Here is a 17,203-nt window from a genome sequence, read left to right as displayed (position 1 = left end):
TCTCTCTTTGCCTCCATCCCTGTCTGTGTCTCTTCTATGGCTTTTGATTACTAAACAACTTTTGAAATAATTTAATGTAATATGAATTTTCAGACTTCTTTTTGATGGACACAGAAAATGTGTTTGTGTGTGTTTGTATGTGTGTGTATGTGTGTGTGATCTTTAAGAAGCCTTCAGCAGTCCTGACTTCATGAATTCTCTTACATATGTATTTTTATTTTATGTTTATTTGTTCGTATACCAATTTAAATTAAGTGACGAATATATTATGCATCGAATCCACCTTGAGAAATCTAAATCTATTATAATTTTAACCACAACTATAAAAATATATGTATATATGCTTATATATACATATATATGTCAAAGTATATATATATGTGTGTATATATACACATTTATATGTCAACACAGACTCATGGGTGCAGGAGAAGGTATAATCAGCTATAGAGTCCTTTTATTTGTGGGAACAAACCACATACCATTTCATGCCATCTGACCTGTCTTCACCACCCAACCACCCATGAAAGATCTCTCTCTCTCTCTCTCTCTCTCTCTCTCTCTCTCTCTCTCTCTGTCTGTCTTCAGGTCCACAAACAAGAAGCCACACCCTATGACTGGCACCCCAAGGTTTTTGTTGGAATGAGTTCCCAATCTGTCTGTCTATCTATCTATCCATCCATCTAATTCTCTCTCATCTGCTTTTATTAGAAAAATAGACTAAGGATCAACTTGGATTATATTCTTGTCCATGTTCCAATTGATAACATGAATTTTCATTGAATATGACACAATATTATGCTGGCAAAGTTTTAAAATGTTGGTTGAAGTGTTCTCCGACACTGTATCACAGGCCAACAGGTTGATGGGCTGGGAACCTGTAGTGGCAACTGAAGTGAGACACAGTCAGTAGAGGAAAGCAGAGGGAAGTGTTTAGAGTCTGACTGTATTTTGAAGATTTAGACACAGCATCTTCACTGTTCCATGTAGCAGGCAGGAGAGATTCCATAGTGCTTCTGAGATCTTAATTCCACCAACATGAATTATGTAGTTACAGTTTACCAGGATGGACAAGTTGGTGGCGGAAGGCCTAGGGATAACAACGGGAGCTTATTTTAAGATGCTCAGCTTGACTGAGTGTGTGGTGGCTGTGTAGAATACTAGATTTCTGGAAACAGAGAGGATCATAACAAGTTTAAGGGTTATACTGAGACCCTGTCTCCAAAACTTTATTAAGATGGAGATGCTTTTTGGGCAGTTGTGTTGGAAACTGAGTGGGCAGCGGGGATTCTGAGTAAGCTTAGTTCTGGATGTGATCAGTGCACCTTCAGTGTTTGCCATGGTCCATAACCATTGGCTGACGTCACTGTCTATACACAGGAAATGATGGAGTACTTGGTGCTAGAAAGGGACTGAGTGTCAGATGTCCGGCTGGTAGCACTTGCTGATGCTGTTACCAGGTAAGTAAGATGAAATGGAAACAGCGCTTGTCATATTGTATCCCTTAAAAGTCATATGTTGCAACTCTGGCCCCTTGTTCTATAGAATGTAACTCTTTATGGACCTTTAAAAGATGAAGTTGCATTAAATGAATGTGCTGGCCCTTGTCCACGTAGCTGAGGACCTTGGAGCACACTGTCCTCCTTGCTGCTGATATCTTCACAGCAGGAGGAGAGGCACATTTGGAGAAAGCCACTGGGAGATCCGCCAGAAGGTAGCACTGGGCAGCTGCACCAACACCCAACAGAGCCCAGTCCTGCCCTGTGGGTGACAGTGATGTTTGGGTGTCAAGTTGACAAAGACTTCTGAGGTCTCTTCAGTGGGCCTGGGTTTGGAATCACCTGAGACACACTCCCTCAAATCAGTGAAAAATCTGGGCTTCCACCTTCAACTTCTTCCTCTTCTTAAAGGATTTCTTTTTTAAAAATTAAATTCCTAATCAAAGTAACAATAGGGTAAACATAAATGTACTAAATAGTGCTTGGTGGGGAGAGAACATGAAAACATTTTTTTCCTCATTCTGAGAAAGAGGGAGAGGAGAAGAAAGGAGAGGAGAAGAGAGGAGAGGAGAGGAGAGGAGAGGAGAGGAGAGGAGAGGAGAGGAGAAGAGAGGAGAGGAGAGGAGAGGAGAGGAGAGGAGAGGAGAGGAGAGGAGAGGAGAGGAGAGGAGAGGAGAGGAGAGGAGAGGAGAGGAGAGGAGAGGAGAGGAGAGGAGAGAGAACTTGTGCATGCAGAAGCCAGGAGTGAAGCACAGGTATTATTCAAGCACTGGCCAACCTTTTTTTTTTTTTTGAGACAGGGTCTCTCCCCTGGACCAGAATTCATTAGCTACGTAGGATGCCTAACCAGAGAACCCCAGAGATCCTTCTTCTTCCCCATCTCCCAGCACTGGCTTCTGTATGCAGGTTCTGATTGGGTGGACTGTGGAGCCATTTCCTCCTGATGGAAGCATTCCCTCCTAGAAGGAGGCTGACTTGGAAGACCCTGGAAATAAAACTTTCAAGGTGTAGGAAGCTGAGACTTACAGATCAGAAATCCTTCTCCTATGAGGTTATACGCCCTTCCTGGGTGAAGAGGCTCTTGTTGTCCAAACTACCTGCAAGTCTTAATACATCCAGGAACAGTCTTCATGAGTCATCACCATGCTGGGGTGGGATTTTCAGTAATATGTCTGCCCTTGGGTCACCCGAGCTTCTGTGGGTGACTCCAAGAAACCCACTGGTGTGTTAAGCTAGACCATTTGTTTTCTGTGACATGTTGGTACCCTTCTCTAGACAAACATTTGGTTTCTGGAAAAAAAATCACACACCACGGTATGACTGCTTCATTTTGTAAGGAAATGAAGCTAACATCTAAGTTCATAAAATTAACTTGAAAATGCATCTTGATCCCTGAAGTCATAGCTGTAACACTACATAGGGAGAATATGGGCAGGAAATTGAGCAAGCATAGTCCCCGGAACACTGGGACCTCCCCAGTGTGAAGACGCTGTCCTGCCCACCTATCCCAGAGGGCAGCATGGCTCAATCCAGGATGGCTCCGCCTCGGGTCTGAAGAGAAGAGGTTCAGCATTCAGATGGCAGATGGCACTTGTCCTCTGGTGGCCTCTTTAGCAGGGGACATCAATTAAAGATCAGGGGTTGAGTGAGAGCCTGGCAGTGCCTGCACTTGGCTGACCTTGTGTGCTGCACCAAAGAGCCCCATGTCTATCTGTATCGATTAATCTCTATTAATAAACCCTACAGATAGAGAGGTATGGTGTGCAGTAAAAATCAGGTGTCGGTGTACCAGCCGATGTACAGACAAAGACCCCCTTCTCATTACCGAAAAGCCGCTGGCGGGTTTGGTAGGATCCAGGCCGTGGCTCACATCAGCTGGCCAATTATTGAACTGACCCTTGCAACTTTCAAAGGCAGAGCCTTTCCTCTCTGAGGTCTGACCTTGCCTCCTTCCCTTGCAGCACCATTCCAATCTCTGGGGATGCTTGCGGTGGAATCTGAACCCAAAGAGCTTCATGCACAGAGGCAGACAGAGGAGCTGAGGATTAGAAAATCAAAGGAGGCTCCCACGCTTCTGGCTGCAGCTCCTGGGCTTGTGGAGGGCTCCAGCCAATAGCCAATCCTTGTGAAATCAAGGTGTCTGGGAGGGAATTGTCCCCTCCGCTGCAAGGGGGGAAGAAGTGATGGTGTCCAACATGACAGCTTAAAATAGCAGCATGCAAATGAAGCTGCAGAGGGGCCTGGGGGCTACCTTGCAGAGGTGGGAGGGGCAAGCTCATCTCCTCACAGCCATTGAGAGGCACAGCTGGACATCAACCTTACAGCAAAATGTCCTGGCGTTCACTGAATCTCTGGAGGAGGTGTCTGCGTGTCACAGCTGTAAAACAAACACAGGCCAAGATATCTTTTTATGCTTCCTCCTGTCTGTTTGTTTTCTCTTTGGTCTTAACACTGTTTTTCAATAGCTATGGTTTTAAGGGAGATCTGGGGGTAAGGTAACAGCTTATCCGGGTTCTCCAACTTGCACAGGTGCAAGGAAAACTCAAGGACTTCATAAGAATGGCACCCTGACCCAGATCCCCATGTTACCGCCTACAGAAGTGAGAAACTGACACAGATCTTATTAGAACTCTGGTGGTAATAGAACAGACTGCGTCACAGAGGGCAGATGGGCCTCTGTGAGTAATAGCAGGTCTGAGGCTAGCAAATTTAACGTAACCATTTATCTGCATTAGAGAGTATAGAGTTATTCATAAAATTTTGAAAACGTATCCAGGTACATTTCTGCTTGGGCCAACCAACAGACTTAGGGAAGATCCCATGCAGTCACCCACCAGCTTGTGTACAGGAGGAAATGCCATGGCAGATTTGAACTCCCACAGCTCCCCACAGTGGGGCATCCCTTGAGCATATGCGTGATCTTCCCATGGCAGGCTACGGTGGGAATCGCTAAGAGTGTAATAAGTGCCCAGAGCAGTGTCTTGTACCAGGAAAGTTCTCCACACATGGCTCAATTAACCTTAGCAGGAAAAGTGAGATTTAATATGGAGCGTAAAAATAGAAATGAGACACACACTGTCACCGCAGACGGCATAGGCTGCACAATGCACGCCTGGGCAGGAAATCGATATCATTATACTGCCATCATTAGTTTAACTACTGCTATAATTCTTGTCTATTCCCTCTGCCGCCATCCAACTAGAACCTCATCAGCCCCCTCTTGCTTGGCTCCCGGACATCCTCACTTGCTCACCTTGCCTCCCTCTTTCTAAGATTCTTGACTTCTAACTTCTGTGTATTCACAAAGGGCTCTGAGCTCTTCTCCGTCCTGTGGACATAGCAAAAACAGTCGCCTACCCGATCTCCAGGGTCAGGTGTGTCTCCCAGGAGCATTGACCTCCTGTTGGGTGTGAGGATCCCACAGCCTTGCTGTCACCTACACATCTCTTTCTCCCAATCCCTGTCAGTTCAAGGTCTTTCTCAGCCTGGCGTTCCCCCAAGGCTGCCCCAGGATCCACCCATCTTTCTCTCATCTTTCCATGGTAATACTACATCAATATGATGTATGTTGTATTTTTGTTTCCTATCCTACTTTTCTTCACTGCCCATTCCCTGCGTATGCTGACAAGATCTATTTCATTCTTCTACATTTCTTTTCATGTCAACTATATGTGACCTTGCATGTCTTGCGACCATCCAGCACAGTTAATGATTGCATTCATGCCTTCTGTCCCAGGCTGAGCTTATGAGATGCAGACCACCACCATCCCCACCGTGTGGATAAAGAAACTGGGGAATGTGTACTGAAGCTGCATTCTCAAGCTCCCACAGCAGTCATGGTGGAAACCTGGAATTCCCATAAGAGTGATGGCAGAACCACGTATTTCAAGTTCCTTAAAGACCACTATGTTTGACTATCTGTAGAGAATATACCATGTTTTCACCAAGTCCCCTTCCTGCTTTGAAATCTCAGAAAGTATAAACATTGCCTTCTCTCTAGAGTATCAATGACCCACAACTACTGATCTGTATTACCTGCCAAGGGGAGCATCCAATGAGACCTGAAGCAGAGTCAGGTGGTAGGATCCGGGAAGGATCTGACCCATTATTTCAGAGCATGCCCATATGGAAAGAAATGACATCCGCTCTTCCTTTGCTACCTGAACAAACTGGATATTGCCGTGCCACGTGTCAACTGGGCACACCTGGGCCCAGGAAGATGGGTCACCTTCATCTTGGCTCTGACAGGCTGGTGTTGGATTTCAGGATGCCCAGCAGCTTTGTGTGCAGCAATAATCCCACTTCTGCACAGTAACCCTGCGGTTGGAACGTGGGGAGCATGGGTCCCTCATCTACATACTTCCTTAAGTGTGTGTGAGAGATCTAAGGAGTGACCTCCAGATGGCCTGCCCACAGGGACAAATTAGGACACTCTGCCTGTCCTTGGTCAGGATTCCTAGACCTGGGGCATAATGCACATGACTGGTGTTTACACTCGGTCTATGAAAAATGACAGATTATATTTCACTAAAGACTCAATTAAATCGCAGAAAAGTTAAATCATTTCTCCTGACTGAAGGGAACTGCCTGAGCACACAGCATAGCTGTGCTGACATTCTATCACAAGCAGTGACTCAAACTATACATTGCTAGTGAACAGTTCACAGAATTCAGAAGCCCTTTCTTCCTTCTGTAAGCCAGGCGTAGAGACGCACGTGTGCCTGCAGTCCCCAGTCCTAACACTCAACAGGAGGAGCAGCTGAGGTCAGGAGTTTGAGGCCATCCCAGGTGCCAAAGCAGCATGATGTCTTAAAGAACAAAAATGAAAAAGCAAGTGAATTTTCAGTCAATATTTACTTGATAGGTTACATCTTGTTTCATGTTTACTCTGCCGTACCCTGGCTCAAGTCCTTCAGCTGTTTGCCCTGCTCTAGTGGATAGAGAGAGGCTTCCAAATGCTTCTAGCTTTATCCCAAAGCAGCTCCTCAACTGACTCTGAACTTGTGACCTTCAGCTGCTGTCTCAAAAAGACCATGCCCACCCCAACCTGGCATGTAAGTGCACCCCAAGTTTTCAGCTGTGAAACGCTGGGCTCAGTTCATGTACTGATGTCTCTAAAGAGCCTGACCCGACTCTTTCAGGCTCCTTGTGGAATGAGACCTTCTCTCCCTACCCAAGAGCTTTGGCAGTCAGTGTGTGGGGCAAAGAACGAGGCTCACAGTGTAGCTCTGCCACTGTGGGGCTGAACGTCTCAGTCACCCCAGTTTCTTCGACGAAGAGTGTAAATGTTGAAAATTCCATCTATCTCCCAGAAGTTGTTGAGTCAATGTGGTTCTCAACCTGAGGGTCGCTCTCCCTTTGGGAGTCCAATAGCCCATCCACGGTCACAAAAGATGATCGGAAAACACACATATTTATATCGTATTTCATAACAGTAGTAAACCTATAGCTATGAAGTAGTGACAAAATTATTTCATGGCTTGGGGTCACCACAACATGAGGAACTTGTGTATTAAAGGGTGGAAGTATTAGGAAGGTTGAGAAACTTTGCCTTAGAGAAAGCCACCAGGGTGAGGAATGCTAGGAATCCATTTGTTACTGCCCAACACTCTTCCCTCTCCCCTCCACACTGAGCAGACACCAGGGCTCTGAAGAGGTCCCAGATCCTCAGACACTTCCACTTGGTGCTAGGTGCACATGGCCACAGAACGTTAACTAAGTATGTTAAAATATACAACATTGCTAGAAGATACAGTCTCTGTAGGGGGAAAAACCCATCCCAAATTTAGAAAGATAGTAACTGAATGAAGTTGAAAACCAAAACAAAATTAAGTTTGCTCCTATTCCCCAACTCCCAAACAGTAAGACTCTCTGTTAGAAATGCCTAGCAGATTTGCTCTACATACGCCAATCGAGAATTCATGAGCCGGCAGCGAACACACGCGTGTGCTGTAGGTTCATAGGCACAAAGCTGAAGGTAACACAGCCTCCAGGTGTTACTTTTGCCTTTGCGGTTAGGCAAAGGATGTGGTTAAAAAGACTATGTTGTAACCTTTTCTGATGAGGGAGAATTATAAATGTTGCTTTATTGTTTTCTAATTTACTTATCCCTCTTTTAAAAGTGCTCAGTATATTTGAATCTTACCTGCTAACTTTTCTCTATCTTTAGTAGGCGTCATGTCTTAGTGATAACACAGAAACAGTGATACTACTAAAGACCGATGAAGGACACTCTTCGGGTAGCAGCCTGGGCTTCTGTGACATTTCCAGAAATGGGCCCTGAAAGTCCTCATTTGGAATGTCTCGTCAGCACTACCAGCCCAAAGCGCACATGGAAGGAGCAGGGATCTGTGAAAAGCACACTAACCAATCTTCACTAAATGATGGTTATTTCTGCATGTTAGCTTTGATTTTTCATGTCCTGGCATGTGTACACCTTCCGATGCTTGTTTACAAGTTTCTGTGAGGATAGAGCACAGACCACTGGAGCCAGTGTTCTTTGGAGAAGAAACGTCACTCTAGTTGTCTAACACCTGCAGTTTGTCACCTTGAATACCCTGTGTGCTTGAGTGGGTATGGGTAGATAAAGGGAGAAGTCTCAATGGTTACCCAGTCTGGAGTCGCACAACCTCTTCCAATCCCAAGCTTCAGGGGACCTGATTCCCTCTTCCAGCCTCCACAGACACCTGGACTCATAATGACCTCCCTCCTCATACACAAATAACAACAATGACAGAACAGAACTATTAAAGAGTCTCTGCTAAATTGGAAAATACATTAATTTTTTAAAAGTCCCTTGAAGCAGTTACCCGTGTTCTTATGCTATACCCAAAATATTTAGCAAGATTAAAAACCATCTTGAATTCTGATCTGACAGAATTTGCTATTGGCATTATAATTATTGTTTATGAAAAGGTACTTGAGTCAGGGAGATACAAGGAATACTTGGGTGGTGATCTATATATTTGCTGGCCATTCAGGGACACAGACAATTTACCGGAGAAATGCGTTCAGAACAAAAAGTCGTGCTCTGCTTGCCAACAGGATTGGCCTGGGAGTGACTTGGGTGGGCACCACTCTCACCTAGAATTGGCTCGGAAAGAGACCTACCACGTGGGCTAATTCTCTATAATTGAAATTTGTTTAATGATATTGTTTCCCCAATTAGAATCTTTCAACACCCGCACCATCCTCCTCCTCCTCTTCCTTGTTTGCCCTTGCTAATTAAAGAACTATATCATGTTTGAAAAGAAACAGAAAGTAAACGGTGTCGATGGGAAAGCCTCTGAATACATCGTGCCACAGCCGTCCTGAATGATCGGAGTGCAGCAGGCCGATCCTGGCCTCCAGGCTTGGGTTGCCGCTGTATCTAATGCTGATCAGGCACAGGTGGCTGAGGTCCCTCTGAGGGGCAGGCAGGGTCGCTCCGCCTCCTGAACCACTTGACTCTGGCAGGGCCTCTGCAGAAGTTGATCTGAGGGGAGGGCTGTCAGTTATGACTCAACCTTCGCTCTGTGCTGGCTGAGGTCTGTGAGGAGGAAAGTTTAATTCTGAACTGTGAAAAGATTCGGTAAGTCACCGCAAATCACCCCAACTAAAGCCCAAACTGAGTAATTTACACAGCACTTTGTGATCTTCAAACACTTGGCAGGGGTAATTATTCATGCCCGACATGGGGCCTGGGGGCCCAAGCTCCCTGTTTGTTCTAAGGCCGAGGAGAGGTGTTTGAAACCGGCAAGAGATGAGCAGAGTTCCTGAGATCATGGCTAATGTGACACCCCCAGGCCTAATCTTCTCAGAGCACTGGGGATAAAATAGTGTCCATTACAGAATCAGCCTTCATCCTGCCTCCTTCTGAGCCCGGCCACTCTGGCAGCCAGCTCAGAGACAATTGAGAGAGACCAGACTTAATCAGGCCTTAGGAGCCGGGCAGAAGGATGAGGCTAATCTCCGCATTTAGTCCTTCTGTTTGTGCGGACCTGCCTTGCCTGGCCCTGGCAGATCAAAGGAAGTTGGCAAAAATCAGATTAAGCCTAGAGAAAAGGGAGGGGGGTTGGAGCTGTGTGACAGCCAAATTTTTTTCCCTCTTTGCCTGTGTTGTGTACATTTACGAAGACCACACAGTTAATCCTGTAAGCTTTCAATACGCTCTGATTGCCTTTTCTTCTCTCTCCCCTCTTTCAACCAATAAAAAAGCCATTAAACTGAAATTCTGTATGAACTGTGAAAATGTGAGGGGTGCTCACCGAGGGCTGACGGCAGCTCCACTCTGCAGAAGTTCAGCCATCTGAGGGTTAGGGTGCCACCAAGGGTCTGCTTGCCCTCCCGAGGAAGGGCAGTGGCCTGGCATTTCTGGAGACGCAACAGAGAAGCTGAGTGGAGCCAGCAAGAGACGTGCTATTAACACAGACTGCCGTGGAGCCGGCATGATGGAGGGGCAGGTGCAGGAGGGGTGAGGAGACATCTGATCTCGGGGACAGCCACCTTGCCACAGAGAGTCACGATGGAGAACATATGGGAAGGACCAATTAAACCAGCACCCGTGCGTTTCCTTTTCAAGAGCATGCTTCCATACCATGCTAAAGTCAGCCCCCGCCCCCTCCCCCCGCCCCATGTGTGTTTTTGTAAGCAGCGTCATCGCATCTCTCCTCCGGGGCTCCCGCCGTCGCGCACAGTTCTTGGGTCCTCGCGGCTCAAGATGCATGGACAGATGGGTAAGGAGACTCGATCAAGAGGGATTCACACTCTTGCTGCTGCTGGCAGTCACCTGCTGTTTGTAAACAGTGACATGTGGGCACCAGCCGTGTCCTTCAAGCTAGGAGAACCGTGTGCCACTAAGTTGAATGCGCAGAAGGCAACCTTGAGTTGCTACCCAGAAGCTCAGAGCAGGTTACTCCACAGGCCTGAGGCAGGGCGTGGCCAGGGGAAACACAGCCAGGGGCTCCAGGGAAACACTGTCAAAGGGCCATTGGTCTCTCTCCTTCCATCCAGCTTCTTGCAACCCCCAAGTGGTGCCAGAAGGGAGCTGTGCAGCCGCTGGGTCTTGGCAGTGGCGCTCACCTCATTAGAGTGGATTAAGCCGTGATGCTGGGAAGGATAAAAGGTGAAAAGCCAACACAGCGCCGGGGCGACCACAGAAAGCTCAGAGTGTCATTTGTGCTCTGTCGCCATTATTGACTTGCACCCATGTGGTTCGCACTTTTCAATTACCGTCTGCCAGCAAGGTGGCTGGTAATTGCAGAGGCTAGTGCCGGAGCACAGTGCCAGGGGACCCTCCTGGCACGGTGCACCTTCCTTGATGCTCAACTCCAGGATGTTCAAAGACAAAGGTCCAGGGCCTGGAGGCATCCCCAAGGACGTGGGGGAGGGGACAATGCCATTAACAAAATTAATAAATGAGAATCACGCCTTCCTAGCAGGGTGGCCTGAGATTGGCAGCCACTATGGAACTCCGGGCCTTGCAGGGCTCTGCCTCAGAGCCACATTGGAGAATGCCCGACTTTGAAGCTCCCAACAGCACAGGGAAACGAGCTCAGGTGTCCTGTACAGCTGCATCAGCCCTGTGCACCACGGCCTCCAGGACCTCATCCCCGAGAGCTCCAGCATCATGCAAGCTCCCCACGGCTATGGATGTATGGCTCTGTTTGCTCAAATTATAGAAAATAAGGAAAACCCAATCTAGATGAAAATAATTGCACTCTGTTGAGTTGGGGTTTTTTGTTTGTTTGTTTTTTTCAGATTATGAGGGGACAAAGTTTCATCGGGTAAATTTCACAGGGTAGCACAAACAAGTCCAACCCAGGCTCCGGTCAAGGAGCTACCTTATGTTCCCATGACATCAGCACTATCCCCTAGTGGAATTTTTCTAATTTAGGTCAAGGGGTTGAAGTTTCTTGGAAAGATGTATGAGAAAGACCCCCAGTGTCCTACTCAGCACATAGGAAGTTTGTTGTGGGGGCTGAGCATGGTTTAGGATCTCAGGACTAGGGAGAGTCAGCTTCAAAACCCTTAGCAGAGTGGTCTCCGCCTTCTTCCAGGTTCCTGGGCTGCTAGAGCTGAAGAAAAAGCCAGATTCTGTGCAAAGCAGTAAGTCCCAGTCCTACTAGAAAATAAGGCATTTCTTGCTAGAAGCTTTATTTTCTGTGATAAACAGGTCAGGGGTGGTTTGAGAAAACAGTATGCATGACTCGCAGTTGGATGTCCTACACGTTAGCTAGTGCTTCTACTTAAAATAATGCACACGCAGCACGCTGTTCTTAAGTCCCAGGTATTCTATGTGTGTTAGTAACATGTATTAATGTACATATATATATACACACGTGCATATGCATGCATGAAGGTGTGTCTGTAAGAATGTGCACGTGCATATGCACCTATATATATGTACAAGTAAGCTGTGTGTCATGTATATGTGTGTATGCTGAGTGCACATATGTATGTGTGTACACAGTGCATGTGTGTGAATACACATGCCTGTATATTTGTATATATAGTGTGCATATGTGTGTATATCTAGCAAGTAATCATGTGCATGTGTATATATGTGGTATATAAGCATGTATGGTCCTCTGTGTACATATGTATATATCCAATGCATCTGCGTGTTTGTGCAAATGTACACACGTGTTTGTGTCTGTGCATGTGTTTTCCCATCTATATGCTTGTGTGGTATGTGAATGTGTATACATATGCGCATATCTGTACATACACATGCTGTGTGTACAGGGTTCAATGTCTGTGTATCATATATGCACATCTGCATACCTGTGTTTATGTGTGCACAAGCATGTGTCTGTGTGTGTGTGTGTGTGCATGGAGTGCTTGTGTATGTGGTATGAGCGCTTGTGTCTGTGTGTTTGTGTATGGTGCACATGTGTTTGTTGTGTGTATGTCTGTCACTGTGAGGTCTCCCATCAGGGTCTAGAGCCATTTTTTCTTTACCACCTGCTTCATAAAGCAGGATCTGTGCCCTCTGCTTAGAGAACCACTGGTGACCCTCAGAAGCATGACAGGCCATTCCAAGCTGCCTTCCAGCTGCACCCCTGCCTCATGCTGAGGTTTGGGTATGGTTGGCCCCTGAAGTTCCACATGCTCGAAGCTGGCCCCCATAGTACTTAGCTGGTGAAGCCTCTAAGAAGTGGGAGCTCATGGAAAGTCACAGGTCAGTGAAGGCACTTCCTGCTGCAGGCATTAATGCATTCTTGGGGGGGGGGTCTCTGAAAGTCCCCAGGAGCACAAACGTGGGCCCTGGATCTCTCAGGCTTCCCCTCTGTTCATGGGCCAAGCATCTTTCTACTGCTCTGTCACTTTTTGACCCAGGAATGATGACATCAGCAGAACCTCAGACAGGCCACTGTTTGGGCTTCCAATTTCTAAAACTGTGCAAAAAAAAAAAAAGCCTGGAAGGGGTGGCACACACCTTTAATCCCAGCACTGGGAGGCAGAGGCACATGGATTTCTATGAGTTTGAGGCCAGTCTGGTCTACAGAGCTAGTTCTAAGACAGCTAGGGCTGTCAAACAGAGAAACCCTGTCTCAGAAAAACAAACAAACAAAAACCTTTTTTAAGTTCACCACATCAGGCTGTTTGTTGCAATAACACCAAGCTGATCACTGTCCTCTTAGAAAGGGAATAGGGCAGGAAGATCTTTTGCTCAGCCAGGTTAAACCTGAAAGTCGTCCTTTCTGCTACCCCACAGTCAGTCTACAGACAAGACACGAATGACCATAGTCTGAGCTAAAGACAGCTGGGCATGGGCTCAGACATGTCAGTCCTGAGTGCTACAGAGGACTTGCTCTATATTCTGAGAAGACCATATCCTACAGAGGGTCTTCAAGGAATATCAAGTATAGATACCCAGAGGACAACTTAGGTGTCATCCCCAGGAATACCTTATGTCTCTTTGAGACAAAGTCTCTCATTGACCTGAGACCACCAATGGGGCTAGACTTGCTGGAGAGAGAGCCCAGCTGTCCTCTGATATCCACCTCCCCAGGACTGGGCTCACAAGCATACACCATCATACCCAGCATAGGTGGGCTCTAAGGGTTAAACTCAGATCCTCATGCTTGTGAGGTGAGCACTTGGATGGCAGATCTGTCCCTGTAGTCCATCACATTGCATTAGAAAGCACTACCTCAGGCCTTGGCACAATGAGACACACCTTTCATCCTGGCACTTGGAAGGTAGAGGCATGGGGATCTCTGTGAGTTTGAAGCCGCTTTGAACTACAGAGGGAGTTCAAGTCTAACTAGGGCTACATAGAGAATCCTAGTTTCCAAAACAAACAAACAAAACCCCAAACAAACAAACTGCAACAACAATAAAAACTCATGCCTCTAGAGGGATGACACAGTGTTGCTTTTCAAATAGACAAATGTATATCATGATCCCTAAGTGAAGACAGGTAGATAGCATGCTCTACTGCGGGCTGATAAGATGGCACAACAGGTTAAGACATTTGTTCTCAAGCCTGACCTCCTGATTCTAGATCCAGAACCCACATGAGAGAGCTGACTCCTGAATGCTGACCTCTGACCTTCACACTCCAGCTATGACATCACACACGTGCATGTACACACATGCACATATACTTTCACACATACATACATGCTTACACGGGTGTGTGCACACACATACACATGCACACACACTCATACACACACACTCACACACGTACATGCCTGTGCATATGTGCACACACAGGGACACACACATGCACATGCTTGTGTGCATGTACTCACACACACACATGCAAGTCTTAAAAGGGAATTTGGTAGAGGAAATAGAATAAACTAGAGTCATAATGAGCTGTAGAGAGGAGAGGGTTTGGATGCACACCTCTTGGTGCCTGAAGACCATGCTCACTAGGACAGCTCACCACCCCAGTCTATGAACCCAGAATATTAAACCCATCTCACATTCACAGCCCCCTAGATTCTAAGCAAATGAAAAAAGCAGTCATTTTATGATTGGTTATTATTATCCAAGGTTATACATTGTTTGTGGCTCACTATGGCCACACCCTGTTACCACCAAGCCATCTCAGAGATTTGTGAGACTGCCACCCCAGCCTGAGGTTCTGCCCAGGGCTCAGGATGACTCACTGTGTGCTGTGGATCTACTCCAGTCCTTCCAGGGAAAAACATGCACCAACTGTGTGGCCCCCTGGGGACTGTCCAGCATCTGGGAATGGCAGGGAAAAGCTGTGGCCTTGGAGGAGAAACACTGAGAGCTGCATGCACAGGCTGCAGGGAATGTGGGCTCTGCTGAGGCAGTCCTGGGTCTGTGGCTATGGCCTGTTGTGGACACACAAGCAGGAAAGTCACCTCCATTCTGTCTTTTCAGACACACAGAAGAGACATAGCTTCTTCACTAAGAACTACGGACTCCTTTCTTCAGAGTGAGACCTTTCTCTGTTGCTCATGGGTCCCAAGAAGTTTCCCTTCTTCAAGGGAAATCGATCACACCAGGATGAGGTTCTATTTTCCTGGTCACACCTTTGGAGCATCACTGCCCCTGCCCAGTAGCTCTTACCTGCTTTGAAGCTTTGCTAGTTGTGTAGTTATCCCATGATGCCTCTTGAATAACTGAGTGTGTGTCTCTCTCCACATCTTTCTCAATGTAGACGCCATTCTGCCTTCCATCTTCTATGTCCACAGGACTCTCCCATCCCTCTGTGCCTGTGGCCTTCCATCTCATACAATGTGTGGAAATTCTAGAGCTATTTGGACCACAGGCTTGCCTTACAGAGAGGAAGTAGCCGGGAATGTCACCTGACAGTCCATCATGAAAACATCCTCTGCAGAGTGGCTGAACTCTGGATGCTTCCAACTATCCCCTTGTCCTTATGGCACCTCTTGCAGCAGCCAGTTTACCAATAAAGGGATCCTGGGACGAAAGAACAGATGATCTAGATAAAGCAAGGATCACTTGGCCCTTGGCCTTTGGCATGAAGAACAGCCGGTAATTCAGACTGTATTGAGGCTCAGTTGCACTGCCCACTTGCCTACACAGTCGCTTCTCTCAAAAAATGATCATGCCGGGGTACCTCTTCCTTCTCTGTTTGGATTAGAGGAGAGGGACCTTTAGAGACAAGGCTTCTCTGTGTGGCCTAGACTGGCCTCCAAGGCACAATCCTATATCTGATTTCTGAGTCATGGAATTACAGGCCTGTTCCACCACTCAGTGTCACTACTGACTGCATAGTTAAGTATACCATGAGTCAGAGTAACCCCACAGTTTTGATAGTCTTCTCTGATCTAGAAAAACGAGATGCAGTTTCTTCTTGTCCACCCTGACACCAAATCTACAGCAGCTTCCTCGATTGTCCTTGTCTAAGAAAATATGGCTGGGGCCTGAACACACTGTCTCTTACCACCGTGTCAGAGAGAGGTTGACATTGTGCATGGACCCTGTCCTTTGCATGCATGTAACCTCCCAGTCCAAGGGCTGATGGTGGAAGGCAGAGGAGGAAGTTTCAGGGCACAGGGCTTCTGAGTTTCTTCCTGTTTTTCCCTATCAGAGACAGAGGATGTGCAGGGTGTTCTCCCCGTTCCTTTCTGGAGGGCGAGTGTTCTGCTAACTTCTGTCATCTGATGTTGTCACTGAAAGCTCCGGTTTCCAAGTCGGCACTGTCCCTGACCAACAACCATCACTGCCCATTAGCAAAGCCACCACAAGTGGCAGCAGTGGGGAACCAAGCCCCTGCTGTGTTCCTAACAGACAGTTTATTAAAAATAAAAAATTGCTGAGTAAAACAGGCAACCAGCTGGGAGTCAAGAGAGTACACCGGATCGCGAGAGGCTACAGGGCAGTCTTCTCTCTGCCCTTTGGCTTCCTTGAAAGCTGTGAGCTCAAGCCCTAACCACTTTTCACTGGGTCAGTAATTAAATGCCCCCCAGGACTGAGGATTAGGAACACAGTGCACAGGAGATGCTGACCATAGATGGCTTTGTTTCTTAAAATCCTACTTCGTGAGATCTGGAACAGTGGGCTCAACAGAATCATTAGCTGCTGTTTCTCTACTCTCCATGAGTGTGAACTAGTAAAATAACTGTGAGAAACTCATCAGCAAGCCAGTACTCATGTACACGGGAGGAAATAGAATCAGGCATCCCAAGTGTAGAATCTGCTGGGTGATACTGGTGTGGCTGAAGGCAGATCTGGGCAAGGGCATCACAGAAAGGCCAGGAAGCTCTCAGACAGCAGAGGTTAAGAGCCATAGGTTTCTTTGACCCTCACTCAGAAGCCAACTTTCTTGAAAGAAAGCACCCACCAATTTGTTTTCACCATCCCAAATTTTTACACCTAAATTCTGAGATCTCCACATCAGATTCAGATCTTCCTTATAGCAGAGTACATTAGCCCAGTCCCTGAAGAGTCCTTAGTGCCACCAGTTCATAGCTTCCAGGATCCATGTGGTGTGTGTGTGTGTGTGTGTGTGTGTGTGTGTGTGTGTTTGACTGGCTTCTAATGGAGGTAAAGGATCTCTTATATGCTGGATGATTCTAACAACTGAGACCTACACAGACTCTCAAGGAGGAAGTGGGACTATGTGCTTTATTGCTAAAAGAAAAGGAGGGTGATTGCATTATGGGTGTGAAGTCTATGCTGGAGGAATGGCTGGTCTGTGGGTCTTCCGTTTAGCTGATGGAGCACACCTTGCATGGCCTATCCCACACTTGTCTTCTGCACAGTCGTCA

The sequence above is a fragment of the Microtus pennsylvanicus genome, chromosome 6 (genome assembly GCF_037038515.1).
Source record: "Microtus pennsylvanicus isolate mMicPen1 chromosome 6, mMicPen1.hap1, whole genome shotgun sequence".
Classification (NCBI taxonomy): Eukaryota; Metazoa; Chordata; class Mammalia; order Rodentia; family Cricetidae; genus Microtus; species Microtus pennsylvanicus.
Note: the sequence above shows the minus strand (reverse complement) of the source record.